The following is a 19,125-nucleotide window of genomic DNA, read 5'->3' on the forward strand; positions in this document are numbered from 1 at the left end:
CTGCCTTTCTCTTACATGTGCATGTCCCATGCTTCACCCAGAGAGATCTAAGGTCCTCTCTAAAGGTGCAAAGCTGCTAATCCCTCAGACAGATTCCAGCACTTTGACAAGGCTCAGTAGGTCTGCACATTGCCTCAGGAGATTTTCTTTTTCTTGATTCCTATCTCAAAGTAGATAAACCCAAAAGAAGGAGGTCTAATCATTCAAAATGACCTCTTGCCTTTAAAATCATTTCCTATGAGTCAGTTCCATAAAATACTTCTTTTGAAAGAAACAGGACAAATAAATAAAAATCTGTGCTTCAGATTCTCTATCCTACGTAGTAATTTTTTTTTTAAACCCTTAGACTCAAAGTGACACTATTAAACCATTTCTGGTATTGAGAAACACTATCAAAATTATACTTTAAGTAAATAGAAAGTAAATGTGCTCTGCTTGGTTCTGTTAGCCTTTTGCTAATGCTAAATAAGAAAGAATATGTACACGCCACGTCTTCAGTACTAGTGAGTTAAGGATTAGGTGCTAGGGTCTTATTAAAATTTGGGAACTGGCCCTGGCCGTTTGGCTCAGTGGTAGAGGGTCGGCCTGGCATGCAGGAGTCCCAGGTTCGATTCCCGGCCAGGGCACACAGGAGAAGCGCCCATCTGCTTCTCTACCCCTCCCCCTCTCCTTCCTCTCTGTCTCTCTCTTCCCCTCCCGCAGTGAGGCTCCATTGGAGCAAAGATGGCCCGGGCACTGGGGATGGCTCCTTGGCCTCTGCCCCAGGTGCTAGAGTGGCTCTGGTCGCAACAGAGAGATGCCCCGGAGGGGCAGAGCATCGCCCCCTCGTGGGCAGAGCGTCACCCCTGGTGGGCGTCCCGGGTGGATCCCGGTCGGGCGCATGCGGGAGTCTGTCTGACTGTCTCTCCTCGTTTCCAGCTTCAGAAAAATACAAAAAAAAAATAAAAAAATTGGGAACTGACATTATTTAGGGGAGCCGCCAAGGGAAGGCAGTAGCAAGTTTTCAGCTGGAGTATGTGTGTCCCACTTGTCACTAATATTTATAGCCAGTATCTCCAGAGACAGGCAGTGAAAATGTGACTATCTAAAATAGTTTTAACTTTAGTTCCCCCAGACAGTGTTTGAATCACTACACAAACTAGTGCTCACCCAACCTCTCTTCTTACCTGTTTTCATATTTCAATGGGAACCGACAGGGGTGTAAGACCTGGGCTTTCACTGGTTAAACAAATACGTATCAAGCCTCAGCACTGCACCAGCCCAAGGGCCTTATACTCAGTCCCCATGCTGATGGATCTTATAAATCAGCCCAAAGGAGTTGGATAATAGCACTTACAAAGCAAGTGATATTTACTATAAACTGGTAAGTCTATTGTAAAGCCAGCAGCCACGGCCAGGGCCACCATCAGAGCAGCCCAGCCCTTGCAGGTTCGCATTGGATTCGGACAGTCGGTAAAGAAACAGCGGAGCCAAAAACTGATGGACCATAGCCTTTAATCCTACCTTGCACCCGGCGGGCAAGTAAAAATACACACTGGGCTCCAAAACCCAGTCACACTCAGTGCTCACAAAGCCACTGACTTATCCGAGTTTCCTAGAATCAAAGGTTTCTAGCTCACCAGATTTATTCACCTCTGTTCCCCATCTCCTTCCTTATCCCAGATACAAACTCTACACAAACTGGCATCTCACTCAGCACTCCGCCATCTTGGCTGCTTCTCCTGGCCTACTCCACGTGGCCTCCTTCTGCTGCTGGCTCTACTCTCTCCTCTAATCATCCCAGGAACCAAGAGAGCAAAATCCCGTTTTGCCCCCACTTTATACTGTAGCTTCACAACCTCTAATCCAATATACAAAGTAGGGAAGTCTCCAACCCAAAGTCACCTTCTGAGGCATGATTGGATTGCACCACCCCACATCAAAAAAGGGTAGGAAAGGCTTAACCCCAAAACCAAGCCCCGGGCTACAAGGATTCCGCCTGCCTTTAGCCCACCCCAACACACATTAATATCACCTGGGCAACGGCCTCCTCGTGTTATCTTTAACAAAGTGAGCATAATACATTTTATCTGCCCAACATCTATTAAGGAAAATCCATGTCCATTAAAATCTGTGAGTTATCAGAGAAGCTGGGACATTTGCTTGATTTGTCCAATGGGACCAACATTAACGAAGAATCTAGTTTGGGAAAGGGCAGAGCCCTCAATTTTCCTACTAGAGAACACACTTCCATTTATGCAAATAAGGCCAGAGCTAAGAGAGCAGAGAGAGCTCCACACACCAGAGAGCCATCTAGTCTCCTCCGGCCCCTGAGCTATTTTCCTGTGTGCAGCACTGAAGATGTGGTTAGGTTATTTTTTTCAACAAGTCTTGTTTAAGATCCCTTCTCCCTTCTCCACCTTCCCCCCTCTTCCTCCTCCTCCTTTTTAACTTCATGATCATAGTTGGAAGTGGGTTACCAGTCCAGATAAAACAATTTTCCTTTCCAAAATTATAATCAGAATAGTGAAGACAAGTTGATGTTCTTTGGCTGTTCATGTCTAATTGCCAAACTACATGGGGATCAAGCACATATTAAAGAGATTTATTTATTAAGCCAGCTTCGGTTAAACCCTTTGGGTGTGCCTTCTGCTTCCTGCTGCTACCTGGACTTCTGAATCTGTCCTGTAGAATCCATAGATTTATAAATGCGATGTTTTTAATTGTAGCTTGTATTAGTTATGTTAGTATAACAAAATTATTAACTAGAAAAATTTCTACTGTGACACTATAAGGAAACTGTTTCTGTGCAGGAAATGGCAGAAATCCTGAATGATCTATCCCAAAAGTATGAGGTGTTCCAAATTTCCAGAAGAATGCCAGAGAAAAGTAAGAACATTTTAGTCTGGTTTTGGCAAGGGAAGCTTTGCTCCAAGGACTTTAGAAAGAGGGTGTAGAAGGCTGTCTGTACTGGAGAGGGAGGAGATTTTCTTTTAAAACACAGAAGCGAACACACACACGCACACACACACACACTCACACATCAGCTCTTAAATTATTGAACTCTTACCTTTCTTTCTCTATTATTCATGGTAAGTGTAACTCCATTACACACACACACACACACACACACACACAACAGAACCCTGTTCCATGTTTCACAATGTGTGATCCATTTGAAAATATAGGATGACTTTTTCATGTGGTCAACAATTTAAAATCCCACTTACAGGGGCCCAGGGTGGTCACTGGTGAAGCTTAGGTAAAAGTGACCCCCATCAAAGCCATCTCTAAATAACCCTTATCTATGGCGAAGGAGACTAATTTACATATCCTCCTTGATTTACATTAAGGAATAGGTCCTTTTGTTATCATTGTCCTTGTTCATTTGCTTTGAACTTTATCAATACACAAGACTGAGAATAGTACAAAGAACATTTTCAGATTCAGGAGCTCCCAAAAGTTGAGGCCTAACTAAATTGTCATAAGAACTATGCGTACTAATTGGTTTCCAAATTATTAAGGGAAAAAATTTCAAGGTCTATAAAGACAGATGGGAGAAACAGGCATAATTATAATTTTGTAGCCTAGAGGTGGTTAAAAATTGTTTATTTTTCCTTTTTGCATAGACTATAACTCTTTGAAAATATGGGAAATACAGTTCTGAAAAAGGTGTGTATAAGTTATCTTTTAAAATAATTTTAACCTTAGTTTAAATGCACTAAAAAACTTACTAGTAAATTAAAGAAAGTCTTTTAGAGTTGTTAAAATTTTAAGTAATTTTTTAAATTTTAAAAGTAATAATTCTTGTGGAAAATATGGAGTGTAGAAAAGTACAAAAAGCTATAAAAATAAAGAGAGAGGTAGTATTTTCCTATAATCATACTACCAAGAAAAAATATTTAACAATTTGGGGTTTTCTTATTGATCTTTTCTTACATACATATGCTTGACCTGGTTGCTTGCATCTTGTTTTGTTAAAATTTCAACATATATTGTTAGACAGTTTCATTACTCTGTTACTGAGAATTTCTCTCTAGAACTTGTTAGGCTAGAAACAAAGCTATTCAAGACTAACAGGATCCAACTCAAAGAAGGCCCAGTTAGCCAAAGATGGAATAATTTGAGCATGAAAAAAATAATAAATGCAACCAACTGATAACTATTGGATATATATTTTTAAATCTGAATTCACAGTCATTCAAATAAAGTAAAACTAAAATGAGAAAAAAATACCCCTTTCATCCACAAGAATTCCAACACCTTGGAAATCATTGGAAGGACTGAGGGACCAATTCTTTATATTGAAATTTGACAACTAAAAGAAAAAAATAATTAGCATATATTCTGGTTATAAAAAATGTTCTTATACAAACTATATTTCATTACATTGATGTTGAAAAGTTCTTCCTTACAGCAGCAGTCTGGTTAATGAAAGATGGAATAATAGAAATAAAAAAGTTACTATTTTGTAATTATTTCTAATTAAATTATCCAGGCAACAAACAATCAATACAGTAGAGGGATGAGTACCCACTAAGTATTTGTAGCATCAGCTATAGCAGGACAGCAGACATCATGTGCCTTCTAACAGGATGCTAGAGGAAGCATACAGTATGCCCCACGAAGTATTCTTGCCACAAAAAATGACCCCTGCACCTTACCAGGCAGTGGCACAGTGGATAGAGCATCAGACTGGGATGCAGAGGACCCTGGTTCGAGACCCTGAGGTTGCCAGTTTGAGGGTGGGCTCATCTGGTTTGAGCAAAAAAGCTCACCAGCTTGGACCCAAGGTCCCTGGCTTGAGCAAGGGGTTACTCGGTCTGCTGAAGGCCCATGATCAAGGCACATATGAGGCAGCAATCAATGATCAACTAAGGTGTCACAACGAAAAACTGATGGTTGATGCTTCTCATCTCTCTCCGTTCCTGCCTGTCTGTCCCTCTCTCTGACTCTCTCTCTGACTCTGTAAAAAGAAAAAAAAAAGAAAAAAAATGACCCCTGCATCTATTCAACTTTTAAAGATAATGTTCACCTTATAAAATATATGGAGAACAGAGTAATGAGTTGATTCAGGGCATGTAAAAAGTGTCTAGCTGGAACACTGAGGTAGCTGGTTCAAAACCCTGGGCTTCATGGGAGTTGTTGCTTCCTGCTCCTCCCCACTTCTCTCTCTCTCTCTCTCTGTCTGTCTCCCTTTTTCCTCTATCAAAAACAAATAAATAAAATCTAAAAAAAAATCTAAAAAGTCAATCAATCACTAAATTGGGGTGTGGCAAACTGCAGCCTCATTCGCTGCCTGCTTTTGTAAATGAAATGTTGCTGGAACACAACCATGCCCAGTCCTTTTTTTTTTTTTTTTTTTTTTTTTTTTTTTTTTTTTTACAGAGACAGAGAGAGAGTCAGAGAGAGGGATAGATATGAACAGACAGACAGACAGGGACGCAGAGAGATGAGAAGCATCAACCATCAGTTTTTCGTTGTGACACCGTAGTTGTTCATTGATTGCTTTCTCATATGTGCCTTGACCGTGGGCCTTCAGCAGACCGAGTAACCCCTTGCTTGAGCCAGCGACCTTGGGTTCAAGCTGGTGAGCTTTTGCTCAAACCAGATGAGCCCATGCTCAAGCTGGCGACCTTGGGGTCTTGAACCTGGGTCCTCTGCATCCCAGTCCGACGCTCTATCCACTGCGCCACCACCTGATCAGGCGATGAGTCCACTCATGCCCAGTCCTTTACATGGCATTTACTGTGTCCTTCAAGCTTACAAGGCAGAGTTGAACAACTGTGACAGAGATCCTCTGGCCAGAAATGGCAAAAAAATTTACTATCCAGTCATTTATGGAAAAAGTCTGTTGGCTTTGGGGTCAAATGATACCATGAGGAAGCAAACAACCACTTTTGAGACAATTGAGCTATTTCAACAATCTCTGTCACACCAAGGAATTATGGTAATTGTTTTAGTAGTGAAAATAGCACTGTGATTATGTAAGAAAATGTGCATTTTTTTAAAAAAAAAGAAATGCATGCTGAGGTATGCAGGTAGACATAAGATGACATGATGTCTGGAGATCAGCTTTAAAATGCTTCAGCAAAGTGAAAAAGAAAAGGACAAGAGGATATATGTAGAAAATATAGTAATACCTTGCTATTGTTTAATCTGGGTAAAGTGAATGAGCAGCATATTGGAGCTCATCACAGTATTCTCTTAGGTTTTAAGTATGTTTTACAAAGTTTGAAAGTATTTTATTTAATTTTTCAAAAACATTAAATAAGTAACTTTAAAGTAGATACAAATAGCTTTTTTAAAGAATAACCATAATTCCTTCTTGTGGAATAGTTTAGGTTGTTTCTAACTTTCTCACTATAATAAAAATTGCTTTAATAATACTTTAATAAATATTTGGTCAACTTTTTAATTATCTCAAAGAATTTATCTCTGTAATTAGTGGAATTTACTAATTCTTCTAAGAAGTTTGAGACAACTTACATTTTAATTTTATTGCATGAGAATATCCCATTTTTTATTCAATCTTTGCCAGTATTAAATGCTCTTTTGCTTGTATTTTTGCAAGATAATAATGGAAAATATATTTTTGATGTTTCAGTTTGCATGTACTTAGTTACTAGTGAGGCTTACTATCTTTCGTATGTTCATTGGCCTTTTGACTTACTCAATGAATTTTGACTATTGTCCTTTGACTATTTTTCTATTAAACTGTTAAGGATTTCTGACCTGTAAGCAATTCTTGTATAGAAAGGCACCAAAGCTTTGGTACATATATACTATGGAATACTACTCAGCCATAAGAAATGATGACATCGGATCATTTACAATAACATGGATGGACCTTGACAACATTATACGGAGTGAAATAAGTAAATCAGAAAAAAAAAAAACTAAGATGAATCCATACATAGAAGGGACATAAAAATGAGACTCAGAGACATGAACAAGAATGTGATGGCAACAGGGTCGGGAGGTTGGGGGAGGGGGGAGGGGGTGAAGAAGGAGAGAGGGGTTAGGGGAGGGGAGGGGCACAAAGAAAACCAGATAGAAGGTGACAGAAGACAATTTAACTTTGGGGGAGGGGTATACAGCACAATCAAATGTCAAAATAATCTAGAGATATTTTCTCTCAACATATGTACCCTGATTTATCAATGTCACTGCATTAAATTTAATAAAAAAAAAAAAAAGAAAGAAAGGCACCAATCCTTTGTCATACTTCATCCAGTTTGTTGTTTCCTTCTAACTTCATAATGGTTTTGACTTTCAAACTTTTTTTCTAATTTTTAGTTGTCAAATCTCTCCATACTTTTTTGTAATTTCTTCTAATGCTTTAAGGTTCAGGCCACTTTTCTTTACTCCAGGATCAACTAAATATGTATTTACCTATTCTTTATTCTATATTTTTATAGATTAACTTTTCATTTCAATTAAGTCATTTTAGAATTTATTTAAAACTGTTGTATGGGGTTAGATATAACATTACTTTTAGAAAATTTTTTCTTTTCATATTACTGTGCAATGCCTTTCTAATAAAATTTTGAAAACAATGAATATTTTTTGCAAAATGAACATAAATGCTTTATGTCTATAAATATTAAATCTACATTTTAAAATATTAAAATTGCCTTAAGCGTGTGTGTTATATAGTCTCCTAATATTTAGCTAAAGTGCCTGACAACCAGGGCCATGAAACACATTTGGTGGCAATTATGATGACTAAGTTCCTATTTACTTTCCTTGCAGTGATCGCATATAAGAATAAAACACTAGCTTCTAAAATTTACTAATAAAGTATTTTTTCAAAATCCAAGAAACAGCTCTAAAACTTTGGGTTCTAAATATTTTATTTCAGATATCAGAGCTTATTTGTTTTCATTTGGTTCGTCTTTAAATTCAGACCTCAGAGCTCATTGCTGAACTAAACAATTCCAGAAGACATATTTAAAAGTAACATCGGTGGAGGAAAACGTGGTTTTATGCCATGATGTCTTGAAACATTCAGTTACGGTTTGATGCTGTTTAATTTTCAGTTGCATATTTGGAGGAAAAATCATCACTATTTTAAGGAAACCTTACTTTAAACTATAGGAAATTTAATTGATTCTCATGAATGACAGAAGTGTTTAGAGACTAGTTATTCATTCATTCAAATATTTATTGAATATCTACTATGTGCCAGACACTGCTATAAGAGGTATTATTCTTACTGCTCTAGATATTGACATTTTTAAGAGAGTCTGATGAAGACAGATAAAATGCCACAGCTTACATGCATCATTCATTTGAACCCTGTGAAATACTACAAACCATTCAAATGCACTGAAAAGAGGTAAGGTAAGAAAAATAAAATATATTAAGTAGTTGTCAGGTGGCAAGGACACTACTTTTAATCATATGATTTAATAATGCCTTATTTTATAGGTAGGAAAACTGAGGCTCAGAAAGGTTAAGAATTTTAGTCACACATCTATTAACTGACTCAATACTCAAACTTAGGTTTGTTTAAACTTCATAAAATCTTTGTTTTTCTAACTATCACAAGCTAGCTGTTTCCTAAATTTTTCTATGCATGTTGGTTCTAAGGGGAAACAGCAGCAATTCTGGGAATGCTCAAATTAAAAACAGACAAAGGAAGTTGTTAAAAAGGAACCATCCCATAATAAGCAAACCACAAAAATCTGAAGCAAGAAACTCTTTCTGGATGTTCCCAGTTTTCCAATAGTCTTGCTTCAACACAGTGACCATATAATGCTGCCATCCAAATAATTTTGCATTCTAGGTTTCCAATAGCAAAATTTGAACTTCTATTCCTTATTTAATTTTAGCATTTTTTCAGAGTGAGAATGCACATGTCTACAAGGCTCTACACTAATTTTGTGTCAGTATTATACAATGTAACACTACCTAATTGCCAATGTTGAAGTGCAAGAATCTCTTTCATTTACTTATCCATCCATTCATCCATCCATCCATCCTTTCCAAAATAATTACTGATTTCCTATTGTGTGCCAGGTAGTCCCCTAGATATTAGAAATGTAATAATGATGATTAAGATTCTAAGATCCTTGTCCTCAAAGAGTTCACATTCTAGTGATGGAGACAGACAGTTAAACAAAAGAAATACAAAGAGAAGATACTTGGATTGTGATGTACTGTCAATGAAACAAGCTGGGTGATAAAAAGATTATCTAAGTGGGAGGTGGGAAGGCACTCCATCAGACAGGTTGTCACAGCAGGCCTTGGAGAGGTCATTTGAGCTGAGACCAAACCATGGGAAGAAATCAGTCATGGAAAAGACAGAGGAAGAACTCCAGGCAGTGGGAACACATGGAATTTAGTGTGCTGAAGAAGCTAAAAGGAGACCAGGAAAACTGATGGGGAGAAAGGAATTGATGAGGCTGAAGGGAGGTAGAAGCCCAAGTATGTGCAGGACCGTGGACCAGGAGTCTCATCTCACGTGTATTTAAGTGCAGTGGAAGCCTTAGCATGCATTAAGCAGGAGATGACAACAGTCTGGTTTGTGGACAACAGATATATCTAGCTATAGTTTTTATATATTTAATGTATCTAACTAATATTTATATATTTATATATTTTTATATATTATATATTTAATATATCTAGCTAATATTTACTGAGTGTGTACTAAGTACCAGTCATGCTCTAATACAGGCGTCCCCAAACTACGGCCCACAGGCCGCAATGCGGCCCCCTGAGGCCATTTATCCAGCCCCCACTGCACTTCTGGAAGGGGCACCTCTTTCATTGGTGGTCAGTGAGAGGACCACTGTATTTGGCAGCCCTCCAATGGTCTGAGGGACAGTGAACTGGCCCCCTGTGTAAAAAGTTTCGAGGCCCCTGCCTAATACTTAACACAAATCTTTTTTTTTTTTTTTTTTTTTCATTTTTCTGAAGCTGGAAACAGGGAGAGACAGTCAGACAGACTCCTGCATGTGCCCGACCGGGATCCACCCGGCACGCCCACCAGGGGCGATGCTCTGCCCACCAGGGGGCGATGCTCTGCCCATCCTGGGCGTCGCCATGTTGGACCAGAGCCACTCTAGCGCCTGAGGCAGAGGCCACAGAGCCATCCCCAGCGCCCGGGCCATCTTTGCTCCAATGGAGCCTTGGCTGCGGGAGGGGAAGAGAGAGACAGAGAGGAAGGCACGGCGAAGGGGTGGAGAAGCAAATGGGCGCTTCTCCTCTGTGCCCTGGCTGGGAATCGAACCCGGGTCCTCCGCACTCTAGAACACAAATCTTAATTAACTTAATCTATAACCCCTGAAATCGGCACAAGTATCTCCCCGCCGTGCACAGGGTGTGTAACACTGGCACTAGTGTTTAAGCCAGCTGCCGAGGTCACAGTCAGTGAGCGGTAGAACCAGGGTATGAATCAAACAGGCTAACTCCAGAGCCTCCTACTTAACCACTGTGCTGTGTGGCCCGTTGCGAATGAAAGAGCAGAAGCAAATGAGCCCATGAAGGACCTACTGCCATAGCAGAAATGTGAGATGACAGTGGCTTGACTAGGGAGGTAGCGCTGGAAACGGAGAAAAGTAGATGGATTTGGGATGGATTTTGAAAAACAATTGAAAACCTTAATTTATGATAATGAAAAATAGAAAGGAATCATGAATGTCTTCTAGGTCCTTTGCTTAAACAACAAGGGATATAGTGCCATTTCTGAGTTGGAGAAAAATGGGTGTATGAGTGTGTAGGGGCTGAAATCAAGACTGTTCTGCTTTTGTTGTTAGATCTGAGGCACAAATCATCCACAGTTTTGGAGATAACAAACAAACAGCTGGATACATGAGCCTGAAGCTCAAGGGAGAGGTGGGGGAGCATCCTGCTCTGCTCCGCAGGTGAGGGATTTACAGACGTGAGCCTGTGAGGAGGGCAGGAAGAGGAGGGCTGGGGACTGTGCCTGGGGCACTGTGACATCGTGGGAACAAGGGAGTGGGGTGAAGCCAACAGAAGTAACTTAGGAGAGTGACTGGAGAGGCAGGAGGATGCTCAGAGCAGCAGGATCGGAGGAGCCAAGGAGGGAAATCTTCCCCAAGGGAAGAGCTTGTTCAGTTGTGTTGGCCGCTGCTGAAAAGTTGTGAAAAATAAAGGCAGACAAGAAGAATGTTAGATTCGCCAGTGTGGTCACTCACACGCTTCACAAGGGCCAATGATGGAGACAGCGTTTTGGTGACATTTCACTGAAGAGGAGAGAAATAAGATGGCAGTTGCAAGCTGATGAGAGGTCAAGGGGAGCTTCTTTTCTTCGAAAGATGTGCATACTCGAGTGTATGTGTGTGCTGATGGAAATGAACACACGTGTGCTGATGGTAATTCAAATAAAACATCTCCACTAACACATGTAACCTACGTCTCTAAAAATGCAGTGGAGACTAAAGTAATTATTTAATGAACGTCTCCCTGGTTTCTTGGAGACAAAATAATCATTTCACATATAAACATTCCCAGGATTTCTGAGCTATTTCAGAGCCTAGAGCGCTCCCATAAAAGTCACTCTGGTGCAGCCCCGGCAGGAAAGAGGAAGTGAAGGGAAGTGGAGGCAGGCAGGTCCCCACTTGTTCCTGGGACTCCCGCCCTCGGACATGAGGGTCTTTCCTTGGATTTCCGCCAAGTGTCAGTCTGCTCGTTTGATTTCTGTTAGCAGCCAAAGGAGAAGGAGTTTGGAGGGGGAAATATCTTGGTCCAAATATGCACTATAGTGCGAGTAAGGAATCTAGCTAGTTTGGGGAGAGAAGAGTTGCTGATGCTGAAACTGGAAAACAGGGTGGTTCTGTCATTGCCGGAAAACAGGTGAGCCCGGCAAGCGTGCGGGGCGGGGGTGCAAGCTTTTATTTCTCTTGCTCTTTCTTTCACAAGGTATGATCTTTCCAAAATAAGCATGCTACAAATACTTCTGGCTCCCCCCCTCCTTAGCAATATGAGTTTATTTGCAGTTTCAAGCCATGCCTTCTCAAAGACTGTTTTGTTTTTCTTTTTTTGTTTTGTTTTTGTTTTTTAGGTTCCTTGGCAGAAGAATATAGCGGAGAGGGAAAGGGAGGAGCAGAGAGAACTGGAAAGATAGGAAGGAAAAAAGAGAGAGAGAGACGAAGAAAGACACCAAGAAGCCATCTCTTATTCCCTGAAAACCTTACAAGGCAACTCCAAATCACTCTAAGGTCACCTGAGTGACAGGAAGCCCCCTTACAGCAATGTAAATATTCTCTCTCCCTTCTACATTTTCTCACATCAAGAATCTGAAGCTAGTGATGGTCAATGGGGATAAAAATGGAAGAATGCTGAGGGAAAAACCATGCTCACTATATGGTCTGCGTAACTGCTACATTTGGGTTATTTTCCATTTGGAAAAAAAAGAATTGTTTTAGATAATATATGCATATTGTGGTATTTATTACATTTTTAAAGAAAGGAATAAAGAAAGAAAAGACAGAGAAAAATAAGAAATATGGCCAGAAACAGTCTAATTCCAGTGACATTCATGAAATAAAATTCTGAATTCTGAAAGTTGGCTTCAGAGGCAAAATGTCCATCCACAGAAGAATGGCTGAAAAAGTGATGGCCTTCCGTAGAGTGGAACACAGGTTGTCACTGCAGTGAGCAAGGGGATCTCCATGGGCTGACACACAATGACAGGTACAAGCATTCTTGGGCAGGAGTTTTGTGAGTATTGTCATCGCTCTAGTCACCTCCTAGGACTGGTCCTTTGCCCGCAGTGGGCGTTCAGTAAATATTTACTCAACAAATGAATAGGAAGGATCACAGATGAATAGAGCACAATCTCATTTAGGCAAAAAGCAAAACAAAATAACAAAATAAATCCTGTAAATGGGCTGACCTCCACTTTGACATATGTATTTGCACATTTCTGTTACCTTTACATTAAAAAAATATAATAACAAGCATTAAAGAAAATAAAATCCTCAGAAACACCCCCGAATAGAAGGGTAGGTTAGAATTCACAGGGTCTCAAAAATTCTGAGGGTTAGGTCAGCATCTAAGACAGGGGTTGGGAACCTATGGCTCGCGAGCCAGATGTGGCTTTTTTGATGGCTGCATCTGGCTCGCAGACAAATCTTTAATTAAAAAAATAATCACGTTAAAAATATAAAACATTCTCATGTATTACAATCCATTCATTTCCTACAGCTCATGTTCATGGTTGCGGATGGCTGGAGCCAATCACAGCTGTCCTCTGGGACAACACTAAATTTTTATTGGATAATGCTTAATGTACATGGGTCGTTGTATGGCTCTCATGGAATTACATTTTAAAATATGTGGCGTTCATGGCTTTCTCAGCCAAAAGGGTTCCCAATCCCTGACCTAAGAGAAATCCTATGTGACACCTTAGTTGTTCATTGATTGCTTTCTCCATGTGCCTTGACCATGGGCCTTCAGCAGATCAAGTAACCCCTTGCTCGAGCCAGCAACCTTGGATCCAAGCTGGTGAGCTTTTGCTCAAACCAGATGAGCCCGCGCTCAAGCTGGTGACCTCTGGGTTTCAAACCTGGGTCCTCCGCATCCCAGTCCGATGCTCTATCCACTGTGCCACCGCCTGGTCAGGCAACCAGTAGGAATTTAGATATAATCCCTTCCCCTTCCACTTGCAATTGATGACCAAGATTTCTCCAGTCTAACCACTAATCCTCATACATATCATCCCATCAGTCTTCACTCCATCGCACTCAGTTCCTGCCCCTCCCATCCACTGTCCAACTCATAATCAGAAATGTTTTTCTAAATTATTAATCTGCTCCTAACTCTTCTAGGCTGAAAACCCAGGATCAGCAAGATCTTTATGAATTGCACAATGGCAGGCAGCCTATAAGCCATATCCCACTATTTTGCCTACAGATTTCATGAAAAAAGCTGAGCTTTGAAAATTCTGAATACTGTTAAAAGGTATTCTGAACTCCACCCAGTTCTAGAGTCCCCCTGTTGTCATCTATCCTGGCTGCCTCATTCTTCACATCACCACTCAAGTTCCTGTCTGTATCCTTGATCTCACGGATCAAATTCTTACTTAGCACAGCACACAAAACATCTCCTGGTCGGACCTGCCCACTTTGCTAACCGCACTTCCAAGGCTCATGCTGCCCACCTCACCAGTTAGTGTTCCTTCTTAGAATCTTTGGGCTTATGAAATGGGAGGGGCCAATGTGATAATAAATGCAGCAATAAACTCAAATTATAAGGAAGGAGTGTGTGTGGTGTGGGTGTGAGTAAAGGAACAGGGAAACAAACAAGTGAGTCAAGACAGTCAAATGGCAATGACATCCAAAGATTTGCTCTCCATTTATTTTGGAGTCAGGGATGGAGCATTAAAATAATAGATCTTTCCAATCCCTGTGTTTTATTCATCTTTGTAGCCTTAGCCCGGTTCCTGATCCTAAGCAGGCATTAAATAAATGACTAGTGGATACTACACTTTTGTGGAATTTTGCAAAATGCTGAATGTCTTGTTCCTCCCAAGTCACAGTTTCTCTCTCTTCTTGTTTCTGTCTCTTGCAGTGTACCCACTGGCTACTTAAGGTTTAAGGTTCATGCATGGTATACTGGTATATCCACTTTCAGTGTACTCCAAATCATCCTAATGCCAAAGAAGAAGAAGAAAAAGAATAAAAACCACCGCTCGAAATAGTAAATCTAGAAAGAGAGGATTATGTAGGAAAATAAAGGAGGAAAATGCTTTCCCTGTCCTTTTACACTCCTACCATTTAAACACAAATTAAACCCATTATGTAGATGTAAATGAGAATGGCACAGGAATTGTAAACAAACACTGAGAAACGATCATTTCTAAGGAATGTGCAGGCAGGCATTTTCTGTGTCCCAGGCTATCGCTTTCAACAGCCCAAGTGGTCACCACTTCCACCATCTTGACCCTCACTCATCTTGTGATGCCACTCTGGGCATACCTCTGGCATTGCTCATACGAAATCCCCAAACACACACAGACCACAAGGCAATGAGGCTGCCTTCAGCTGACCTGAGAGTCATCTGGAACACCTGTACAATACAGATTCCTGGGTCCTCCCACCGTGAGACGGCGGGCGGGGCCAAGACATCCACATTTTCAACACATTTCCCTGAGGGTTCTCATGTAGACAAACACCATACACTGAAATTGAGAAATATTGTCTAAAGAGGAATATTTTTAGAACATAAAAGATTTTCACACTGAGTGCCATCATTTGCTATCAGGCGTGGTCCAATACCATCGTGATTACTCTTACTATGCCCATTGCAAAGTATATATTTTTTATTACTAAATGTCAAGAACATGTTGTTCTTGTCCTCTGAATTGCAGTTACCACATCCTCTCAGAAACAGCCCCTATGTAACCTTCGTTTGTAACCTCTTTCATTAGCTACTTGTTTCTGTGACTGGGGCAGCTAAGCATCTAAAATATATAGTACACAACTGTGCCTGAGTCCTATCCTCATTTAAATGATACTAAGGCCTAAGGGTCTTGGTTCTTTTCTTCACAGCAGGTTGGCAGTCATTCAATTATGTGTAATTCGGTATTACGGCTCACTTTACTTTAAGCAGTTCATCTCAATTCCCTTCATTATGTTCAAAGGCTTACTCTATCCAGATGCCAAGTTTCCGCCACCGGACAAAAGCATAGGAGGAATGTTTCTGCTTGGCAAGGCCTGGCAAATTTTTGGAGGCAGTGTCATGCCGTGGCAGAGCACTGGTCAGGTTGTAATTTGCCTTAATTGTTCCTCCCACAAACAGCAACAAGGATCACCTCTAGGTCATGGGCACTCAGAGAAGGATTTCTTCATAGTCACTATAAAAACCCAAACACCTTCTGCAAACTCCTTCCTCAGGATCAGACTGCAAAGAATCCCGGGTTCTGACCATTGAGTGTATTGACCGGGGACATCGTTTTTAAAGGGCGAAGTTATAAACCTGCCTATGTAACTGTGTGTGCAGATTAGAAACATGGAAGTAATTCAGAGAAATCAATGGTTTCCCATAAAACAACCAGTGTTCTGCACGCATAATTTGTTCCACCTGCCATGCTTACAAGGCACCCCAAGGAGAACTTGCTTAAAACCCAGCAATCCAGCTGCCTCCCAGTCTGAAGGGGCAATTATTGCCTCAACTAAGCAAAGAGGAATGCCCAGTGTGCTGCTAACCATGTCAGGGGGCTGATGTATGCGAATCCTGGTTCCATGACAGACACAATTAACCCCCAACAAAAAAAGGGAGAAAAATGGACAGAAACCTAGATGCAGTGGGCCACACCCAGAATACAAATCACAGATATAGGTTTTACCACGTCTCATTGGGCAAGTTAGAACTAAAAACAGGGCAGGGGTCTGGGGTGAGAAAAGATAGGGCAACTTTACGCCAAAACATTGGTGAAAAAAGACTGATTAAAACTAAAAGAGGAGACCTGAAAGCAGATGGTTTATAACTGTTAACTGTACTTCCCTATGTATTTTTTTTAAAGAAAGTGTTAGTTAATATTTATTAAAAATACACAGTGTTTTACTTGCTATGCACACAAAATAGGGCCTGGCCTCCAATATGTACAATATCAACTTAATTGTACTCAAGTAAGGTCGCAGGGACTAAGGTGAATACGAAACCAAAAGGAATAGACTTTTAAAAGGAGGAGGATGTTGTAGGACATTACAAAGACAGCAACAAGACAAAAACAAACAAAAAATGTTTATCTTTAAAGAAATTTTGCTAACAAGAAGCTATTAAAAGAAGAGCTCTTTGGGGACACACCCCAAATGAATTGCAAAAGGTCACATATAATTCCTTCCTGAAATGGGATAGATAGAGCATACCAATTAGCATATAGAATATCTGGTCGTTAAATGGTTCTTGTCAAGGCTCCTGTGGGAAGGAAGAGGGAAAGCAATGGCATGTGAGACGGAGTAGAGAAAAGTAAAACAACAGGCCACTTGGAAAACAGTTTCCACTTGTTAAATTTCACAGATCAGTAAAATTAAAAGAAAAATATGAGGGCCGTGGTGGAGAAAAAAATCTATTACCGTGATTTCCTGTTATACAAGTGATAGGAGTGCCGTACTCTCAAAATAAAGGATAATTCTTTGTATTAAGTAAATTTAACTTTGTATCTTAGAACATATGATGCTCTTCCCAATTAATGAATGCCTTTAATACAGATTTGGGGAAAGAGTCGCTAGTCTACAGTTCATAAAATGTAATTTTCAAATTAAATTGCATCTTCCTCTATCATTTCACCTCCAGATTGTAAGAATTCCCCTAACTCTGCATGCCGCCTTTCACATTAGTGACTGTGATGATTTATGTATAAAGAAGGCTAGCTAATGCAGAATGATCCCTGTGGGTTATGAAGCTAGGGCGGTAACAGACACTTCTAAATAACTGTAGTTTCATTCTAGCGGAGGATGGATTTTGTAATGTTTGCATGCACCCTGGTCTCTGACTTAACTGCCACGATGAAGCGACCAGCACATATTCTGGCCTTAGTGTTAAAGTGGATGGATTAAAAACCAGCTATTTCCCCCTGCTGGTTGGACTGTTTGACATATTCTCTGGCACTGCCTGCAGCTTTAATGTTCCCCACAGTACCAACCCATTTATTTCTCATCCACGGACTGACCTCCTGAAGCATCATTAACACGCCCCCAAAGGCCTTGCACCTGTCCACTTCAGTCAGCACAGCGCTCAGAGTCCTAGTGTGGTTTGTCAGGGCTCTGCAGGAAGGAAAAGGCACCAACCCCAACTGTGGGGAGTTGCCCACACGGGAGGATGAGGCTGAGGAACAAGGTGCGGGGATCCCGTCAGGAGACGGGATGCAGGGCTAAAGACCTAAAGACGGAAAGGCAGGTTTATAGACACCCATCCATTAGGTGCTTCTGCCACTCAATTCTCAGCTAGTTAATGGCAGGAGGATCAATACCTACTTCCGATTTTCATGTACAGCATTATGGCCTTAGTGGGAGACAGATCTCCTGGGAGGAGTGCTCATCCAAGGAAGGCTCTTGGAGAGAGTGATTCATGACCCAAAGTAAGAATTTTATTGGTTTGCCAAATATATATTTGGAGTTTTTCTGTGGTTTTGACCAACTTTTTCTTTTCATTTTTTTTTTCCTGATAACACTGCCCACCTGGAAGGTAGTTACAGAAAAAGTGGTTATGTAGAGAGAATATCGGTAATAAATGTGTAACTGAGTTCTGTAAACAAAGCCATGTCAGTTTGAAATGACGTCCCCTGGGTTCATCCCCACTCAGCCAGACTCGTTCCTGAGCTCCACGCGGAGCGAAAGCTCACTGCATTGCATTCTGCAAATATGACTCCAGTTTCCAAGGACCGTAACTGCTCCTACTCGTCAGCTCTCTTCCTTACTAAGTAAACCATCAGTGGGTTTCCATTTTAGACTACATTCATATCATTCCAACAGCAATAAATGTTAAAATATAACGTTTTGAAAAAATGTTTTAAAAAAATAGGCAGCACAGTATTTATATATAATTTATGGGTGGAAGACTTTTGTGAAAGTGTATAATAGATCCAAAGTCGCATTTAAAAAATTCCTGAAAAATGTAGTTTACCAATAATAAATATAACGAAATAGCATATCCTGCTAAATTAAGGTATTAATCACAGCATCTTGATTCACACGTTCCTTCTCATAATGGGTTAATTTTCACATTACATTTTCTTTAAATAAGTTCTAAAAATTATCCACCATTAATCATAAGACAGTCACTCTTTCATTTTAATCCAAATCCCTAATACTTCCCAAAGAATTCAAGTCCTTCTCTGTCATGTGTTTCAGTGAGTAAGAATAAGAGGCTCTGTCAAGGGAGAATGGTGGCACCTTCAAAGCTATGAAGAGATTTGTACTTTTACCAAATCTGCTCAGAACTTTAAGGAAACTTCCTTAAATCATGTGCCCAAACTGACATCTCTAGATTGCCATACGAAGAAACATCATTTGTTAAGTACCTCTATAAGCCAGGCACTGAGTTAGGAGCACAGTTAGGTATGTGGTCTCATTCAACCTCACAGCAATTCTATAAGGTAGGTACTATCATCCCATTTTGTGGATGTAACAACTGAGGTTTATGGAAGTTAAGCAATTTGCCCAAGGTCCC

The 19,125-nt window shown here is 40.4% G+C and overlaps 1 protein-coding gene across 3 annotated transcripts in view; it reads right to left on the reverse strand.

The window, feature by feature from the left end:
• Positions 1 to 19,125, reverse strand: part of SYBU (syntabulin) — a 122,549-nt gene that overhangs the window by 53,003 nt on the left and 50,421 nt on the right. The gene's annotated exons all lie outside the window — the stretch shown is intronic.

This window comes from Saccopteryx leptura, chromosome 3, assembly GCF_036850995.1.
Source record: "Saccopteryx leptura isolate mSacLep1 chromosome 3, mSacLep1_pri_phased_curated, whole genome shotgun sequence".
NCBI classification, from domain to species: domain Eukaryota; kingdom Metazoa; phylum Chordata; class Mammalia; order Chiroptera; family Emballonuridae; genus Saccopteryx; species Saccopteryx leptura.